A 19,810-nucleotide genomic window follows, 5' to 3' on the forward strand; every position below is an offset into this window, starting at 1 on the left:
TCCGTACAGCTGGCGTGTGAGTCGCTGGCAAGACTGACTTGTTTAGCGGGAACAGATGAAAGGTCATCTCTAAAATCTGGCTAATGCCACCTGTCTTATAGACAGAGAGAGAAACATACGTCAATTAGATCAATCGATTTGTGGCACCCTTCAGAATGAGCAGCAAAGAATCCTGTGGCACCTTATAGACTAACAGATGTTTTGCAGCATGAGCTTTCGTGGGTGAATACCCACTTCGTCGGATGCCTTCAGAATGAGGTTCAAGACAAGGATGCTTCCTGTTCCCTTAGGGTTAGATTCATAAAATGACTTATGTGCCTAAATCCTAGAGTCAGGCCCCACTGGGTTTCATAATACCCCCGCTCAGCTGCCGTCAAACTCTATAACTTGCTCAGTGTCTAAATTTTTGCAGTACATTTTCCTAGCTGCCTCTATTTCTGCTTTTGACAATCCGGACACCTAAGCCTCAGAACAAGGCAGAAAGCAGGGAAAGACAGACATTCCTTTGCCTAACTCGCCTCTGGGCCTGATCCAGGAAGTATGTTCAGAGCGGAATGACCTTCCTTGTAACTTTCAGCCCAGCAGTTATGAGGTACTCACCCAGGATGTGAGACCTACCCTCTCCAGTTCACCTGCCACCTCTCAGGTGGGTGGCCTAGTCACTGTGCTGTGTGATATTCTAATGTGGGGCTTCCTCCATCTCTCCCATTGACGTTGTTCCACACAGAATAAATAAGGAAGTGTCACTTGGCCAGAGAGGGAGAAAGCACATGAGAATGACGCTAGCCTCGAGGTTAGAGCACTCCCCTAGGAGGTGAAGACCCAGGAACTAATCCCCCTGCTGCAATGAATATTTTATTTATTTAGCCACAGTGGCGCATCTTCAATGGGAGAGCCTGAGGGAGCATCCCATTAGAACGTCCCATAGCCTAAAGGCTAGAGCACCCACCAGAGAGATGGCAGATCCCTCTTCAAATCCCTTCTCCCCCTGGATCTTCTTGGCATCTCCCTACCTTAGGTGGCTCCGTACCTAGCCTGCTGGCTTTGGTGCATCCCATTCTGAGTCTCTCCCCATTCATTGTATAGGGAACCTAGACTCCCAACTCAGGCTTTGTGCCTCTCAGGGCTGGTCTACACTAAAAACTCACATCAACATAGCTACATCTCTCAGGAGTGTGAAAAATCCACAGCCATGAGAACTGCAATGACGCCGACCTAACCCCTGGTATAGACAGTGCTAGGTCAATGGAAGAATTCGTCCATCGACCTAGCTACTGCCTCTCTGGGAGATGGAGTAGATACACAGAGATGGAAGAACCTCTCCTAGCACTGTAGTGAGCATCTACACTGAGGTGCTACAGGGGTGTAGCTGCGGCTTTGCCGCTGTAGCATTTTAAGTGTGGACATAAGCCAGGTCTACACTACAGAACTATATTGGTATAACTACGTCATTCAGGGATGTGAAAAATCCACACCCCCTGAGCTACATAGTTATACTGATCTAACTCCCTTGTGTAGACAGCGCTAAGTCAAAGGAAGGGCTTCTCCCGCTGACAGAGCTATCACCTTTCAGAAAGGTGGATTAACTACACTGATGGGAGACGCTCTCCCGTCGGCATAGGAGCACACTTCGCTATGCCACTGTAGTGCCGTGTGTGAAGATGAACTCATAGCCTCAGTGATTTTCTAGGCACCTAAAAGTTAGGCGTGGTGATGCTCACAGGTGCCACACCTAAATGCCTCTGTGGATCTAGCCCTTTGTCTCTGTGGTCTAGGTATATTGTTTTCTGTTATTTATACTGTGTGTGGGAGGGATGTTGTGCATCTCAATTTATTTGCATTGCTTTGTAGTTTATTTGGAAGAAGTCCTACTGCAAATGTGCTTTATTTTTTTTAGTTGCTTTTTGTTACAAATCCCAGCATTATGCTGAAAAATGCAAAATGGCATCATTTAACCATTTGCTTTCTATGAATTAGAAAACTAGATGCTTCACCAGCATCTTTCCAATGAGGATCTCAAAGCACTTCACGTGTATTCATTACCTAAACTTCACAGCACATCTATGAGGTACAGCAGGGGCACTGTGTGGCCTCAAATTAATGAAACACTTGCTTAAGTCCCATTGATTTCAGTGGGATTTAAGCGCACACTTCAAGTTAAGCATGTGTGTAAGAGCTTTGATGGATCATAGCCTGCGTAAGAAACACTTCACCCACCACTGAGACGCAGCTACTACCAAGATGGAACACAGCAGCTGTTTAGTAGCACACAGCAACATCAGCCAGCACTCTGCAGTAAGCCAGGAAATGAAGAAGAATCCCTTGAAATGCAAGTTAGTTTCAAATTTGGTTCAGTGGTTGAATGTTAATGATTCATACTGCTGCTTAGATAGCTGAGGATGCTCTGAGAAGAGTGAACGGTGCTGAGGAACATCTCAAGGGCCAAATTTGAGCCAAAGTGCTTTAGCAACTAGAAGACAGCCTCAAAATGATTAAGCAGGCTTCTTTCTTTCTTGAACAGAACTCAGATAGCCTGGGTTCATTTCATCATTGTTCTGAGCATCTCTGCACCACCTTGGCTGCCCGAAATTGGCCATGATGCACTTGCAAGAAATGCCTGGGGAATATCTGCAGTGGCTGGGGTTCTCCTAAGCACAGAGCAAGGTCTGCTAGCTCTGTGCCACTTCTACAGCAGCTCCAGGTAAGGTGGCATTCTGGGATGGGTCAAAGATGTGGAGAAGAGCAGGCCAGAAGAGAGAGGGTGTGTGTGGCCAATGTGGACATAAGTCCTGATGCTGATTCTGTGCACCAGCAGAACCCCACTGGGCCCACTGCAACAGAGCTGCAAGTTTGTGTAGCCTCTGAATGTCTCCTACATCTCCCAGTGTGGGAGCTGCCATCTTGGTCAGCACACCAATGATTTAACCAGGAACCTACAGAGCTAAATGCCTGCATCTTGACAGTTGGAGCTAAGAAGTCAGGCTCTGTAACAGACTCGCATCCTCTGCAGATCAGACACAGAGGGACACAACACACGCTAGCCCCTGAGTTACACACACCTTCTGGACAGAAGAAGCTCAACCCAAGCAGTTCAAATCCTGGGTAAATTCCCATTTCCATGATTACTGCCATCTTGGCCCACACCCCAGGGATTTACTAGAGGCTCTCCAGAGATAAAGGCATCTCTCTCTCTAGCTATGTCGGTGCAGCATTTTGGAGCCTGACAGGGCAAGCCTCCCAGCCCACGCCAACAGACTCAGGCTAGCGCTCTAAAAAGAGCTAGGTAGACAGTGCTTTGATGCTGCAACTTGTGCTCGGAGCTGCAACTCCAAAGTACTGCTGCACTGCTATCTTTAGTGTGCTAGCATGAGCCCTGCTGGCCAGAGTCCGTTGCCCTGGGCTGGAAGGTTCGCTTCCCCAGGCTCCAAAATGCTGTGTGGACGTCCTCTACAGTTCGAGCTAGCAAGGCGAGTTCTGTAGCTGGAGCCTGTTACGGACACACATTCGCTGGGGCTCAGGCACACAGAGGGATGCGTATTACACAACTGATATAGGGATGTATCTGGCCCATTAATTTTTTTTTTAAAGTGGTTTAAACATAGCATCTAGGCTGCGAATTCAAGCACTCCGCCTGGAAGTTTGGCAATGTGAATAGATTGAGGCAGCATGAGCTTGGCTATGTTGCACACATGGTATTAACTCCATGCTTTCCTTGTTGCATATAAACCTTAACACTTTCCACTTTCTGGCATTTACATTGTACCAAAAAAGGGGCCAGTTGGCTGAGTTAACAGTGCAGTAAAAACCTTTATTTGCAGAACTGCCTGGCCTTCGAACACTTGATTTCTCAACATTACCTTTATATTAACCAGAGTTTTTGCATTCAAATACACTGCTACCTCGATATAACGCCACCTGATATAACACAAATTCAGATATAACACGGTAAAGCAGTGCTCCGGGGGGGCGGGGCTGCACACTCTGGTGGATCAAAGCAAGTTCAATATAACATGGTTTCACCTATAACGCGGTACGATTTTTTTGGCTCCCAAGGACAGCGTTATATCGAGGTAGAGGTGTGTCATTATTATCCAAACAAGAGACAATTATGCCCTCCCTAGTTCCCAACATATCAATTGTTGCCTCACGTCCAGGACATTGGAAAGGGACACGTTAGAAGGAATGGATAGACACTTTATTTAAAAAAATCACATGAAGTGCTACCCTCCCTAGCTAGCGTCAGGGAGTGTTACTGTCTGTTGACATCAAAGTACATCCAAGCTTTATGGCCCCTACCCTGGCCCCATTGATGTCAGTAACAAAACTCCCATTGATTTCCATGGTGCAATATGAGCCCTTGTGCCAATGCTACCAATGTTCCAGCTTAGCAAGAATTAGCAGGTAAGATGACGACAAAGGGGTAAATCTGACATAGGAATTCATAACTAATAGCCGACAGCCCGACTCACTGCTGAGCTGGTATAGATGTGCCCAACATTGTTAGTTGACATTTTTTTTGATGGAACAGTACATTGAAAAATGTACTTTTATCAAAATGGTTCACGAGAATGTGTTGTTTTCAATGACAATGCCGAGTGTGGGGAAACTAAATGAATCTTTTTCTTTTTTTTTTTTTTTAATTTCTTGCTTTGTTTTAATGTCCAAGTGTTGCATTTTGGTAAGATAAAAACATTTCATTTCAACTTTCTCATTTTGGTTCACCCTGTATATTGTATTTAATGTTATCCCATATATATTATAGTTCCTATTTGGTTAGTATACGATGTTTCCAAACAAAACATTTCCACATTATCTAAATGAAATGATTAAACATTCTTTCCAAATTGAAATGTCTCCAAATGACAAGGTACCAGTTTTTTTCATTCCAGTTCAGAGTGAAAACCAATTTCAAAATTATTAGAATTTCCCACAGAACAGAAATTCCAGTTTTTGACCAACTCTCGTAACCCAGAATAGACCGAGAGTTTAAAATCTTGGAAATGAGCTTGGAAAAAGCCTGCTATTGTTTAAGCAGGGGGGAGGGATAGCTCAGTGGTTTGAGCATTGGTCTGCTAAACCCAGGGCTGTAAATTCAATCCTTGAGGGGGCCATTTAGGGATCTGGGGCAAAAATCTGTCAGAGGGTTGCACTAGATGACCTCCTAAGGTCCCTTCCAACCCTGAGATTCTAAGGCAAAGGGAATTTTAAAAATAATTTTCTGCTGATTTTTGAAGAGAGATACCCTCACTCTGTAAAGAAGCACAACTTGCTTCATCTCTCTGGGATGTATAACCCCATTCTCTGCTTGGTAGATTTCCATCCTGGATAGTGTTGCCTTTTCTTTGATTAGATCTGCTACAAGAACCTATTGCTACAGGCCTGTCTGCAATGATGTTCCTTCTATACCTAAGAAGTTTTGCCCTAGGGAGAAAAAAATTAAAAATCCTTTTTCTCACTAATGAGAGGGACAAAGATAGACTCAAGGATCTAAAATGGAGGTATGTGGGCATTAAAAAGGTAGGGTCTGTTCCAGGATGAATTGTCTTTGCTGTTTCCAGAGCCTTTGGAGAGTCCATAAACAATCCTCAAAGGGTGATTTTTCTCTCATGCGTTCTGAGTTGCTTGTAGATTTCTAGAAGAAAGTGAGAAAACCCACTCGGATTTTCTCTTTTGTTTGATTAGATTTCATGGCAATGACGGTATCATTCCCTACGAATCCAGGCTTGGCTTTCCCAGGCATCGGTCCAGTTTTCCTTGCTGCATTTGGGTTTGTGGTTTCACCATGTTTTTTCTTTGTGCTCACCTTTCGTGGGACAGCATGGAGCTCACCTACCACCTGACGTATAGCCTCTTCTAACACCCCTTTTAGGGCGTTTACAGCATTGCTTAGAATAGAGGGTCTCACAACAATTTTTTTTTGGTGGCCTCAGAATGCAGCCACCATCTCTTGCTGGTGGCAGCACTGACAATTTTTCCTAAAATACTTAATTAACTTTAGGAAAAACAAATAAATATGACCATATACACATCCAAATCATTGCAATTTGTTTACGTAGGATTTTTTCCCCCAGACTCAATAATGCACATAATGTACAGTTGTCCCTATACTTTACTGGACCTAAGCAGAATAGAAACACAAATAAGGTGCTTTATATGTTCTTGTCTTTGGCTTTCTTTTGGTTGTTTTTTTTTTTTCCAAGATGCGCTAGTTCCTCAGTCTGCTGTGAAAAGTGATATTAACAATCATACAAATATATCACTTTTCACAGCAGACTTTCTCAGCCCCAGCAAGCCCTGGATGGGGAGGTGGATATGGAAGCAGCAGGTACCTGGAAGGGGGGGTAACCTTGGGGCCAGAACCTACCACTGTATGGCCAGGGAAGGGAGCCTGAAGCCCCAGGACTGGAGCCTGCCACCTGCCACCCAAGGGCTGGAGCCTGACCCCACAAGTCCTGGGAAGGTGGGGAACAAACTGGCTGCCTGCTCCTCCAGCTTTTGTGTCTCCAAAGGTGGGCAGGGCCCAACCACTGCTGGTGGCCCTGCGGGGCGGGGAGGCCGCTGCTTTGCGCCTCCCCATCACCACCCAGGAGGTTGTGGCCACAAGAGAAGTCCCTGGTGGCCACATTTGAGAAACGCTGGCTTAGAAAGTGCCTCTAATAAAGTCACAGGCCTTTGAATCTGAGCACATAGTTTGCCTCTCCAGCAAGTCTTATTTCTGTCTCACCATTGTGGTGTTGACAAAGGACAGCTGGGATTAATCTGCTTTCTTCTCTATGTTGTTTAGAGTTGCATCTGATGGCTGAGGGCTATGTGGGGGCTGTAGTCTCTGGGTAGGCAGGGTGGGTTTTGCCTATCCTGTTCTGACTCAGATGAAGTATTACTGCACTTTTAGCAGGAGAAACCCATTTTGTCAGTTTCCTGAAAAGCAAAAGAAAATATGTTGATTTTACCCTGAGAATGTCAGGTTTTGTCAAACGCCTGTGTCGGCTGATCACAAGAACTGGTTTTCACTTCACAAAAGAAAGCTAAGTGGATTCACCTGAGGGATCCATCAGCTGCCTGTGGGTGTCTGGGCTGGGCAGTGCCAACTCTGGCGCATCTGGTTGAGGTGCTGGACTAAAAGCTGCCCCAGAAGCAAGCCAGGAAGCAAATTGTGACGGAGAGTCATAATTCTCTCTGTTTTCCACATTTGCTCCCAGGAAGAAGTAATCTGCTCCTTGTCTATACCAATATCCGATTGCTTCCCACTACGCACTAGCCTAGCACCGTGGGGTAGGGATAGCTCTGTTAAACCCAGGGTTATGAGCTCAATCTTTGAGAGAGCGATTTAGGGATCTGAGGCAAAAATCTGTCTCCTGCTTTGAGGAGGGGGTGGGAGAAGATGACCTCCTAAGGTCCCTTGCTAACCCTGGGATTCCATGATGGGGACAGAGTCAAGGCTCCATCTACACTCTTCCTCTCCCCACCAACTTGAGAAGGAAGGAGATCAGCAACTCCATCCTCTTACATTGCAACTCATGATGTGGGTAGCCCCCCAAGAGGAATGCAGAGGTGCCTTGCAGCCCATAAATCCCAAGCATGGACATACAGAACAAGAGACCATCCTTCCCACACAGCCTCACCCTTTGCTCATTTTGAGTATTGCTAACTCTGTCACCACAGACTGTGTGCCGCAGTGCACAGGTCTGAGACCATTGTAGATTCCTCTCTTCTAGGAATTCTATCAATGACTCCCTGACATTTAGGGCCATATTCTGATGTCACATCAAATCCTAGTACCTGACTGCACAAGTAATGCCATTGTATGACAAAGAGATTGCTAAGGGGGGATATAATAAAGGTCTATAAAATCATGAATATGGAGAAAATGAACAGGGCTGTTATTTCTCTCTTCACATGTCACAAGAACCAGGGGCCTCCCAATGAAATTAATAGGCAGCAGGTTTAAAACAGGCCTAAGGAAGTACTTCTTCATGCAGTACAGGCAAACCATGAAACTTGTTGCAAGGGGATGTTGTGAAGTCCAAAAGTATAATTGGGTTCAAAAAGATTTAGATAGATTCATAGATGATAGGTCCATCAATGGCTATTAGCCAAGATGGTCAGGAATGCCACCGCGTGTGCTGGGTGTCCCCTAGGTTAAATTTGGCCCCAAACCCCAACTAACATAGCTCATACATGGGTTTGCCAGCGGCTGAAGGTGCTCAGTGATTCCCTGCTCATGTGTTCCCACATCTGCCAAAAGTCCCAGAGGCAATCAGGGCAGCAGGGTACAGGAGAGAAGATTGTGCCCAGGTCACTATCTGTGGAGCGGTATTGGAGAAAAGAAGGATGGCATTCAGCTTGTCTGTTTACAGCAGTCCCTCTGCCTGGTATGGGAATAAGACTGCTTAGTTTCTGGTTATCCACCAGCTCTACACTGTCCGGGGGAAGTAAGGGAGAGCGATCTGTTCCCCTCCCACATGTTGCAGGCTGCAGCCAGAGAAGGCTCCTCTGCTCTCCTATCACCATGAGAGTTGGTAGAGGAGGAGAGGATCCAGAGCAGCACTCAATCAAAAAGCCTCCCCTCTCTTCCCTCATTAAAATCCAGCACAAATTTGAATTCAGCCAAATGTTAGGCACCGCCTCCCACCCACAGTAGTGCTGATAAAGAAGGGAACTGATGCTCTTCCACATGTGATGCCTTTGCAGCTATAATACACCTCATTACATCGAGTGGGGCAGCTGGGACCAGTTCTCCTTCTCGGTCCTCATACACAGCCCCACCCAGAGATTCACTGCTATTCTTCTGGATGTGATCAGAGAAAAGAAACACCAGGAAATTGCAGTGAGCCCCTGCTGCATCTGTATGAAATTACACTGTGGAGGGGGGCTGGGGGAATGAACAACAGCCACATATCCTCGTTTGGACAGGACACAATTTATGCTAATCTAGTTAGTTTTTACTAGATTGGTCCTTGGCAATCTGGTCTGTATAAAATAATGTGACTGAACCCAAGCAGCTTGCAGTGACACCACAAAACATCTCTCTGTCTCACCAAGAGACAGCTCATGCATTCTCTGAGTCAGGAGTTTACAGCTAAGCCAGATTTTCTGCAAAGGGCTAAATGGGTCAGATTGAACTTTGTGGCTCATAGAATTTCTGTTCTGCTTGCGTGATCTCCCACAAAGACTCCAAAAGGAAGCCCTGAAGTCTCTTTCTCTCCTCAGTCTCTGCCTCTCTCTCTCCCGAGGTGCTTTTGCTCCCTACCGTTAAAGTGAAATTAAGATAATGAGTCAAAGAGGAGAGAGGGGTGGGGAGGGGAAGAGGAGGGGAAAATAAAAGAAAATACAAAGAAGAGATATTCTTCTGACAGATAATTAGGGAGATTGGTTTACCAGCCAGGGACTAAATGCTGGCTTCCCGGCTGAAAGAGTCCCCAGTGACCCATTGTGTGACTTTAATTTCTCAGGGGGTCCCTTAAGCAGGTGCCCTCTGACAGGTAGTCAATAGAGGACTTCTGGCTAAGCACCAGCAGCTCATTGAAGAGGTCAAAGCTGGAGGTCAAAGACCAAGGCTTGAGAGGTTGTTGGGTCAGGAGCCATCATGGTGACAGATGAACCTAAACATGTTCCCGTCTCTGTCGCTCTCCCTTGTAAAGAAGCGAAGCCGGCGTCTCTGGAAATCGGCCCCCCCCTTTTACAATGAAAGGTTCCTGTTCGTGTCCTGCCTGCACCTCTCAACTGGTCTTCATTAGCTGAAGTATACCGCTTGGTCACCGCCCGCCGTCTCACACTGAGAGGGTGCTGTCTCCATACCTCTCAACTGTTCCTCATTAGGTAGAACAGGCCCCTATTGTCCTGTATGAAGACTCCTTTGTTTCTCACATACAGCCGGGCTGGAAAAGCAGAAACTGATACAAAACAATGCAGCACTATTTATAGGGAGCCTGACGTCGAAGAAGGAGCAATGTTTCTCACAGCTCTCACTACTCGAGTGCGAGAGAGTGTGTGTGTGAAAGAGAGGGAGCATACATATATACAGATGTTATAGATCTTTTTATTTCCCCACATACAGACACTGTTTTATCTAGTTCTCTCTCTAGCTAGCCCAATATGCGCTCCTCCAGCTATCTGTCAGGCTCTATCTAGCCTCCTTACATATCGCTCTCTCTCCCTCTCCCAGTTCCCATATACACCCCCATCTCTTTATCTCCCTATACATCCCTTTATCTAGCTGTCTATATCAATCTATTTGCCTATCTCTGTTTATCTGTCAAGCTCATCATGCAGAGATGGATTCACTCTCGCTGGCCTAGGAAGGTGAAATTTGCACTGCCTCTACCTACCACACCCTCTGGCAGACATACCTGAAGGGAGGTCTGGTGGTGTTGGTGCCACTGGCCCCACCCTTGGATTATCCACTGGGAGCAAGCAGTTTTCATTCTTCCTTCCTAGGTTCTGGGAGGCTTCAGACCACCCTCAGCTGCCTTTGCTCTGCCTCCTGCAAAGCCAGCACTGTCCATGTTTTGGGCAGAGCTAGCTTCACTGGTGGATGGGGGCGTTGTGGCCACTTAAGTAATTGGCTTCCACCCATCCCCAGTTGACTTTCTGCCTTGGCAGAAGTTACGCTGACCAACGCTTGTGTGGACTCTTGTCTGAGTTGAGTCTGGGGTCTTGGTGGGTGGGCAGGTGCAGTGCTGCTGCAAACTGGCATCATGACAGATGTGTCTATTGGGTTGTAAATCATACATTAATAAATAAATAAGTCTACATGAACGGCTGGCTCCTCTGCCAGGTAACGTTTCCTTCCTGTCCAGGAACATCCATCTGTACCACAGCCAAGTAGCAGCTGTGAGATCACGGGATTCAGTAGAAAGCTTTGGAGGTTGGACTGAAACCGAGGATTCTGATCCTTCTAGTCCAAAAGAATCAGATTTGGTTTAAATAGTGCTTCGAACCCCAAGAGAGTGGCAGCTGTAAAGCCTGGTTTTCAGAAATTCTGGACACCAAAACGTCACTTGAAATCAGTCAATACATCAATGAAGTGATGCCCACATGGAGCTAGGGATATAGGAATAGGCACTATTGTAACCTCCTGGCCTACAGTGGTTTTGGTGCATCCATAAACAGGCACTCCTATTTCACATATGCGCTAAGCAACCCTCACACGATGTAACCTTCTGGGTGGCTGTGTCGAGCCCTAAAATTGTACCCATATGGTCCTATGGAAGTGCAAAATGCAGCATACATAATGCCCTTTGGGGTGTGGACTTTCTCACTCTGATGTAATTTCTAAGCCTACTCGAGTTATAGAAAGAAACTGACATCAACGCATAATGCCAATGGAAGACTAATGATACATATAGAGCTGGCTGTGTCTGGCACACAGATGTTTCAGCAGGCAGCCAGACACGTTGAGGGAAGCCCTGACAATTCTTTTGCAGAAAGATGGGAACATTCATTGATTGGCTGTAGTGACAATATTGTGTCCACTCTCATCATAGACTCAGTCCTGGGACCTGGTCTGTTACATTCACAGCTTACCCTCATGTGCAGCTTTGCTGAAAAGATGTTTCTACACTTTGTTGCAGCTCGTGTGGCAGGCTAGTTTCACTATCATCACGTGAGTATGACTAGCACCATTAGTCCTTTAGGCCTCCTTTAGCTATGACAACTGCTCTGTAGCATGATTTTGAGCACTTTAGTGGAGTGGAAGGGGAGTAATTGGGTCTTTGGTGTTATCCCCTCTCTGCTGCTCAGCCTGGTAGGTGGCATCTCATTGGTTTGGATGGGTGCCCTTTGTCTGTAGCTGGGGCTCTTTGAATATAAAAATAATATGCTAGTGTGGAATTTCTAGACTTGCACCAGGCTACATTTTTATTGCACATTTAACTGAAAGCCCTGAATGGATCTGTCCTGAAGAGTAAGTCAGAAAGTTTGGGGATATTTTTGAGGGCTTAGCACAGCATGATGCTCCATGTGGCTTTTTAGGTGGACAGGGGATTAAATTTAACCTTTTTTTTTCCTCATTGATTTTTAAAAAGGGTACGTTTTCATTTTCATAGCCAGCCTTTGTAGCCATCTGATCTTATTGCTGATATCCTTATTCTGTCTTCACCCTTCCCTCTTGTTTGCTACTCTCGCTCATTGCATCTTGTCTTCAGTTAGATGTTACAGTCTTCAAGGCAAGAAGGGTGTCTTTGTGCAGCACCAAGCCTGAGATCCTGATCCTGAAACACCAGAGGCCAGATTCTCATTGCGTGTAAACTGGAGAAGCTGCTTTCAAGTCAATGATGTACATCAGCTGAGTATCTGGACCCAGGTGTGTCAAATTAGGCACACAAAACCTGAAGCACCCAAATTCAATGGCCACTGTTGACCTTTATCATTGCGCTATGTTTAAACTTTTGTGCTCTGGTAGTTTCATTAGTCTTTGGTGTGTTTGAGGTCTTGAACCCAGGCCTATGAATGCCTAAGTAGCTGTTGCATCTCTGCCTCCACCTTACATCTAGGGAACCTTATTGTGCTGAGAAGCCAGTAGAATTAGAGTTTAAGACAAAGCCCCCACACACGGACACTCTGATTGGAGGATGGCCTGGCTCTACTGATTGGTCCAACCACACTATTTAAGCCACAAGGCGGGCCAGGAACTTGTCTGAGTAGTGAGGTGATTTCTTGTGGCTGCATGTAAGCCTGTTCCTGCTGTGCACCTACTCTGTGGTTCCTGCCCTTGCACCTCACTTCCAACCATCGTTTACCAGTCCTGGCTCTGACTTGGGCCTCTGACTATGGCTTGACCTTGACTCTGCCCCTCAGCTTTAATTACTGACTCTAGTTTGACCCCTGGCTCTCATAATTGGCAGTTGACTCAGGGGCTGATCCTTGGCTTTGTTTCCCAACCTGGATGCCTGCTCTATCCACCAGACAGGATGCCTGCTCTGACCACTAGGCCAGCCTGCATATATTCTGGGCCATAAGTCTTCCCCTTCTTGAAAAGCAGGTGAGTGGATTAAAAGTCAGAAGAACAATTCTGCTTTTTAAATGTTGTTTCATCTTCCATTGCTCCAGCTGGCAGGAGAGCGGTGGGCCTGAACCAAGTATGCTGCTATTTTTAGAGCACTAACTCAGTCAGGGCTGGGCTGGAAGCTATCCCTTCCAGCGCCAGTTGAGCCACAGCTTTAGAAACAAATACATTCAAATGGGCCCAAAACAGATCTTTTCTTTTGCTTGTCCCATCTCTGAATTTTGGTGGCTCGGATAAAATAGTTACCTCTGGGCTTGGGCTTGAGTTTGCAAGACTGAAACCCAGTTATAGGGAGAACTGTTTGGATGCAAGGGGAAAATGTGGTATCAAAACTGCTTCTAGGTAGAACAGCTGCATTAGTTTGCTAACTACACTTCTTTAATACCCAGCACTTTATATTTTCAAAGCGCTGTAAACATATTTAGTATTAATACTAATGTTGTAGTACTAACTAGTACTTGTTATAATATTAACCACACCCATTAGAGTAGGTTGTTTTCTTCATTTTACAAATCAGTGCAGTGAGGCACAGAGACACTTACTGATTTGCCCAAGACCATACAGTGAAGCAGTAGCTGTGAACATAAGAATGGCTGTACGAGGTCAGACCAATGGTCCATCTGCCCAGTATCCTGTCTTCTGACAGTGGCCAGTGCTAGATGCTTCAATGGGAATGAACAGAACAGGGCAATTTATCGAGTGATCCATCTACTGCCCTCCAGTTCCAGGTTCTGGCAGTTGGAAAACACCAGGCTTCTGGTAAACAAAAATGTTGATAACCATGTCAGTAATGTTTCTATAGTATATTAACTAAAATGTTGTCATTCCAGTGCAAACAACTTTGTTAAAATAATTTTAATTTTTCATGACAAATTTTTTTCAAAGAGACATTTTTTGTGAGAGGAACATTTTTTGTCTAGGGTGATACTCTCTCCTTCAAGAATGTCTAGAACCCATTTGGAGTCAATGGGAGACTTTGGATGAGTGGTCTGAGCTAATCTCCTGATGTTTAGGAAGCCTAGTGAATTTTTTTTCCTTTTTTTGGAGAAAGGTCAGAGATTTTGGCATCCTTAGCTCTCACTAGACAGAAGTGGGGTTTTTTGTTTCAATTCACAGCTTCAAGTGAGTGGTAACCTTGGCACACCTAGAACTTGCCTATCATTTGACTGTCCCACCAGTGCCACTGGCATCAGAAATTTGACCTATGAAGGAAGCACGAGCAACACTGTGTGTTATGCTGGAAACATGGGAGGGGATTGATTGTTACCCATGACCAGCACACAGTGCAAAGTGGCGGAGGGAACTGAGCTGCGACAATCTTTCAGGCCTATTGGATGATGTAGGAAATGGATGTCAACACGCGGTTTAATTTTAGATCGAGCCCATCTTTTTTTTTTTTTTGGAACATTGGATTTATTTTTACAGAGGAGGCAAAGATGCATAGATAGCAAACAAGATGGTGCCTAGCCCTGCCATATGGGGTTCCCATAGTCCGTCTTCCGCTGCTCCCTCCCTTCCCTGTGCTGATTGGGTGCTGGCTCCAAGGGTTCTATTTTAATGCTGTTTGATGATAATAATCGCTCTTGCAGGATGAATGGCTGAACAAAGACAGGAAGCGTCCCCCTGATTAGATAGACAGGGCAGCCATCAGAGAGAAAAAACAAATGACAAAAATGACAAATGAGGGTCCCGTGAATTTTGCCATCCTTTGGGGGGTGGGGAGGGAAGGGAAAAAATAAATGGAAAGGATAATAATTCATGGATTTAGCAAACCAAGATTTGGAAGTCTTGAAGCATCATCTCAACCCCAAAACAAAGGCAGGCAGGAGAAGAAAGTCACTCAGAACCAGCAAAGGACAAAGCCACCAACACTATCAGTTTCATCAAGTGTAGCTCATACCAGTCACGTAGAAATTCATTGTGGCCTTTCCTACTGTTATAATATATTAATGCAATTACGTAAAATGAGCCCCAGCCATAACGTTTGGATCTGGGTTCAAATGCTGATTAATATAAGAGCTTTCACCAAGTTTCAAGGCTTGGATTGGGTTTTGGGTCAACCCACTGTTTGGAAAAGAGGCCAGTCACAATGGTTTGGTTTGGTTTTATTTATAAACAGACCCATTCTTTTATCACCACTCTTATAAAACTTGTTTTAGAACTTAAATAGAGATAATCGTGTGTATGCTAAGTTTATCAATTGGCTTATAGAAATCCCTAAAGCCATACTGAGGAGACCTGTTACTACTCATTTTCTTCAGCTTTGTGGTTTTGTTCACATACTGTGGTTGATGCTCTCCTACCCATCCTTTCTGTTTTGTCTGTTGGCCGTGCTGATTGAAGTCTTTCATCTCATGTTTAGCTCCAAAGTTCTGTTTTATTTACATTTACTGGATGCCAGATCAGAACGACTTCTAAATATAGAAGTGCTGGGTAAAGCTGGTGTGTTTATTTTTTTGTGAAAAATTTCAAAGAAACCAAAAATCTTTCATTTGTCACTGATTTCCGCCCCCAGAATTTGTAGGGATTGCATCAAAACCCAAAAAACCTTAGTGTCTGGTTTTAGAAAAATAAATTTTGGAGGAGGGTTTCAGATTTTTTTTTATTAACACAATTTCAGTGACAGCCATATTGTCTTGGGGGAAAAAAATCCATCTAAATTGTTTCAAACCACTCTGAGGCTGAGATCCAGAGTATTGAATTTGAGGCTGTCCAGGGTTACTGTGCATTGAGGAACACAGCTTTCCCGACTCCTCCTCACTGGATTTAAACCACGCCTGTAGGCAAAATGGAATCAGACGTTGGTTTTAATCTAGAGAGCAAAATAAACCTGATAGAGACCCCTAACATTCATAGACAAGGGGGCACCCAATCCGTTGCTCTAGGCTATTATTTTAATAGATATATTATAGCTGGTCAAAAAATTTTGAACTTCAAAATGTCAGCAGAATTTCAAATTTTGAAATTAAAAAAGAAAATGGGTACAGGTGTGTGGAAACATTTCCAGCAATGTCCCTGGATGTTTTTTTCCCTACCTATCTCTAATATATATGTAAAATAAATGACCTTATTTCTGGGGTCAGACAATCCCCAGGGATCCCTGGTCAACTTCCCAGGTCATCCCCTTTTATGCCCATATCCAAGTGCTACCACATCCGCTGTAGGGTCTTCTCTTGCTTCATCTTCAGCCCCATCTTCTGCGTGCCCCAGGTGAGCTGCTGCTGAAGTAACATGCTGCTTTTGTTTTTCTTTTTTTAAAAAGGATAATTTGGCCTAAACAGATACAGCTTTGGGGCCTAGATCACTCTTCCAGAGCACAGCTAATAATGTTGGCCTTAAATAGGGTGTGTGTGTGTGTGTGTGTGTGTAACTGTTTCCATGTTTTTGACAGATGGCTTGGTGTGCCTCACAGCCAAGCCAACATCCTGTTGAACAAACAACGATGAAGGGTGAAGAAGGGAGAATGGGGTGTGGGAGAGAATGCAGGGTGCCATTTATGCTTTTCTTTATGCAAGTGTTGTCTTTTGTGTGTGTGCATATACCCCTCATCTTGGAGCTAGGTGAAAATCATCTTTGTACAGGGTTTCTGTTCTTCAGATAGGATACCTTATTTCACTCTGTAGACTCCAGGCCTGCTTCTCTTCTTACTTCTGATATCATTTGGGAGTAATTCTGCTGAAGTCAATGGAGTTACTGGGGGAGAAACTTGTACATTCAGGCTCCAGCCAAGGTTTGAGCCTATTGTGCTAGCATTGTCATGGCAAATCCCAAAGGAACGTAACTTCCTTGCGGATCGAGCCCCACCTGAATCCACCTCTAACTAGGTCCTTAAGGTGGTTTGTCTGGCTATTCAGTTTGTTTATCATTGGTGACCTCCAAAGCATTTGGGGACCATGTAATTGCCAGCCACGTAGCAGCATTCCTTGGTAAACATGCTTCGTAATTCATTGGTCTTCCGTTTTATAATCCCTGCCCCAACATGCAATCTAAATAGACCCCCGCTGGCGGGGAAAACAGAAGTGAAGTGACTTGCCCAAGATTACACAGCAAATCAGTGGCAGAGCTGGGATTCATTTGTATTGTAAGCTCTTTGGGCCAGGGATTGTCTTTTTGTTCTATGTATGTGCAGCACCTAGCACTCTGGGGTCCTGGTCCATGACTAGCTATCTTAGATGCTAGCACAGTACAAATAAGAAAAGTCAGCACAAGCCAAATCTCCTGACTTTGCCCTAGTCACAAGCTCACACTTATCGCTCACCATGTCTATACTCTGAAATAACTCTGGGGTGATCTCTTGACATTAGAGCCTCACCCCTCGTATTTCCCAGATGTGACTGCTTTTCAGTGTGTCTTAAAATGCTGCTGAAGAGCAGACTCTTCTTTCAGGGAGTGCAGACAGCTCCGCTTCTGTAGGGACAGTCTCCCCAGCAGGTCCAAGAGATTTAGAGATGCTTCCAAACTTGCTTTTAGCCGCATGGAATCATGGAATCGTAGGACTGGAAGGGACCCGGAGAGGTGATCTAGTGCAGTCCCCCACCGATTGTAGCAAAGAACACAGTAGAGTCACAGGCACCGGGAACATCTACCCAGACTCCAGAACTAACAAGGGTTGCCTGCTCTACAAGAAGATAAGATGCAGCGTGGTCTAATGGATAGAGCACTGCATGGAGACTCAGGAGCTCTGGCTTCTACTTCCAACTCTGCCAGTAGTCTGCTGGGTGACCTTGGGCAAGTCACTTCACCTCTTTGTGCTTCAGTGTCCCCATCTGTAAAATGGGGATAATGACACTGACCTCCTTTGGGAAAGGACTTCAAGAGAGACACATGAAAAGTGCTGCATAATACCTAGCTCTTACCCTTATTATAAGGAAACAGTGCTGCCTAACATCCGCATAAGCTTGTCAGCTGTTTGGATGCTCCCAAGATGACTGCTACCCCAACGTAGTCTCAGCCATCAGAGACCCTCAGTGGCATATAAAAATCTATGGGTATTGTTATGCCTCCTTTAGGATGGGGTCCTCTTCTAGCTCAGCCAGTATGTTGGGAGCGAGTGAGGAAAAGAGACAATGGGTCCAAAAGAAAGAAAATATGGATAATTAATTAGTGTGACTATCCCCATTGTGATATCTAGTGCCCCTCTAGAACACAGAACATTGTGATGGGTGCTAAGAACAGTCACAGAGGTGAGCGGAGTTTCTGGAACACCTTCATGCCTATTCCTGCAGAGCACCAGTGCGATTTCCAACAGTGCTTCACGTGGGCCTAACTCTGCGCCCACTGAACTCAACTGGATCGACTTAGGGTAGGTCTTACACTGCAAGCCGGCGTGTGACTGCAGCTCAGGGAGACGGCTGCGCTAGTGGGCTAAAAGTAGCAGTGGAGATGTGGTGGCATGAGCTCCTACAACAACAAGGTCCTCAGGATCCCCGGCGTGCTTGTCTAGCCCGCACAGCCACAGCTACACGGCTGTACTTAGACGTGGTCGCACAACCTCCGATTGCAGTGTAGCTCTACTGTTAGATGGAAGCAGAGTCAGGAGTACACGGAGTTCTTACTAAAAATCCCACGCTGTGTCTCTAGACCTTCTTTCTCTTTTATTTTTTTGTTAATCCATCTGTGTATGTATTGATCTATCTGCTAGCCCATAGTTATTCTATTAGCCTCTGTATCTGCCTCTCTCTTCCCCTTTATAGTCCCCTATCTATAACTACCATATGCAAATTTACACACCGCTTTCTATTTTGCTGCTTTTTTTTCTCTTGATATTTTAGCTCTGTCTGGTCAGATATAGATAAGACCGTGGCTGATCTGAATAGATTCACCCTGTTCAGGATTTGTCTGATGTAGAAAGGAACAGATTATGCTCCTGTGTCATCTGGAGGAGGTCAGGTCTACACTACAGACCTATATAGGTGTAACACCATCATTCAGGGGTGTGAAAAATTCACACCTTTGAGCAACATAATTATACATAAAAAGAACAGGAGTACAGGATGCATCCGAAGAAGTGAGCTGTAGCTCACGAAAGCTCATGCTGAAATAAATTTGTTAGTCTCTAAGGTGCCACAAGTACTCCTGTTCTTTTTGCGGATACAGACTGACACGGCTGCTACTCTGAAACCTATAATTATACATAGACGGTGTTATGTTGGCAGGAAAGCTTCTCCCATTGACATAACTGCTTCTTGGGGAGGTGGATTATCTGTGGTGATTGGAGAGCTCCTGTCGGCCTGGAGCATCGTCATTCAAGCGCTGCATCATTTTAAGTGTAGACTTGCCCTCAGTCTCTCACCAAGCTGCTCCAGGGCACAGTCAAATTGGGTGCAGCAATAGCTGAGACTGGAGCTGCTAATTTCGATAACGCTCTCCTCCTGCACTTGCCTCCTATTAAATTCACCATCATGGTCCCTCCTGTGATGTGGCAAGGGAGCTGTCGACACTGGTAACTTCTGTCACTGGAAAGTCTGGATTTAGCACAAAGGTTCCAAGTGTACACTGGATCTTTTTTAAAAAAAAAATTAAAAAAGGTGTGATAAGAATGGAAATCCCCAAAAGTTGTAGCATGAACCTTTTGCCCTGAAACTTTCCTAAGTCGGCCCTGAAACTTTCCTAAGTCCTGGTCCTTGATTATTAATGTCAGTTTCTGGTTTTAAGTTGGAGTGATTCATGCGCTATTGCTATTTAATCAGGCTTGGATCAGAGGGGCAGAGGCGAGCATGCAATGGGGAGGAAAAGTGCACCCTGTCTTGGACTGGCAGATCTGAGGTCATCCATAGAGCTACCATATTAACAAATAGATGTTTG

General features: G+C 45.2%; 1 protein-coding gene and 1 long non-coding RNA gene across 2 annotated transcripts in view; one reads left to right on the top strand and one right to left on the bottom strand.

Annotated features, from left to right (window-relative positions):
- The first annotated feature begins 12,655 nt into the window (after positions 1-12,655).
- Positions 12,656-19,810, top strand: part of TBX3 (T-box transcription factor 3) — a 117,012-nt gene continuing 109,857 nt past the window's right edge. Inside the window, exon 1 of the mRNA XM_039504878.1 lies at positions 12,656-12,982. The gene's annotated coding sequence lies outside the window, so the exon portion shown is untranslated. The remainder of the gene's footprint in view (positions 12,983-19,810) is intronic.
- On the bottom strand, positions 14,514-18,069 carry LOC120386067. The gene is made up of 3 exons (XR_005589509.1): positions 17,863-18,069; positions 16,613-16,699; positions 14,514-14,629 (listed from the first exon to the last, which is right to left on the bottom strand). It is a non-coding gene; the product is annotated as an uncharacterized LOC120386067 (long non-coding RNA).

This window comes from Mauremys reevesii, linkage group 18 (genome assembly GCF_016161935.1).
Source record: "Mauremys reevesii isolate NIE-2019 linkage group 18, ASM1616193v1, whole genome shotgun sequence".
In the NCBI taxonomy this organism is placed as follows: Eukaryota; Metazoa; Chordata; order Testudines; family Geoemydidae; genus Mauremys; species Mauremys reevesii.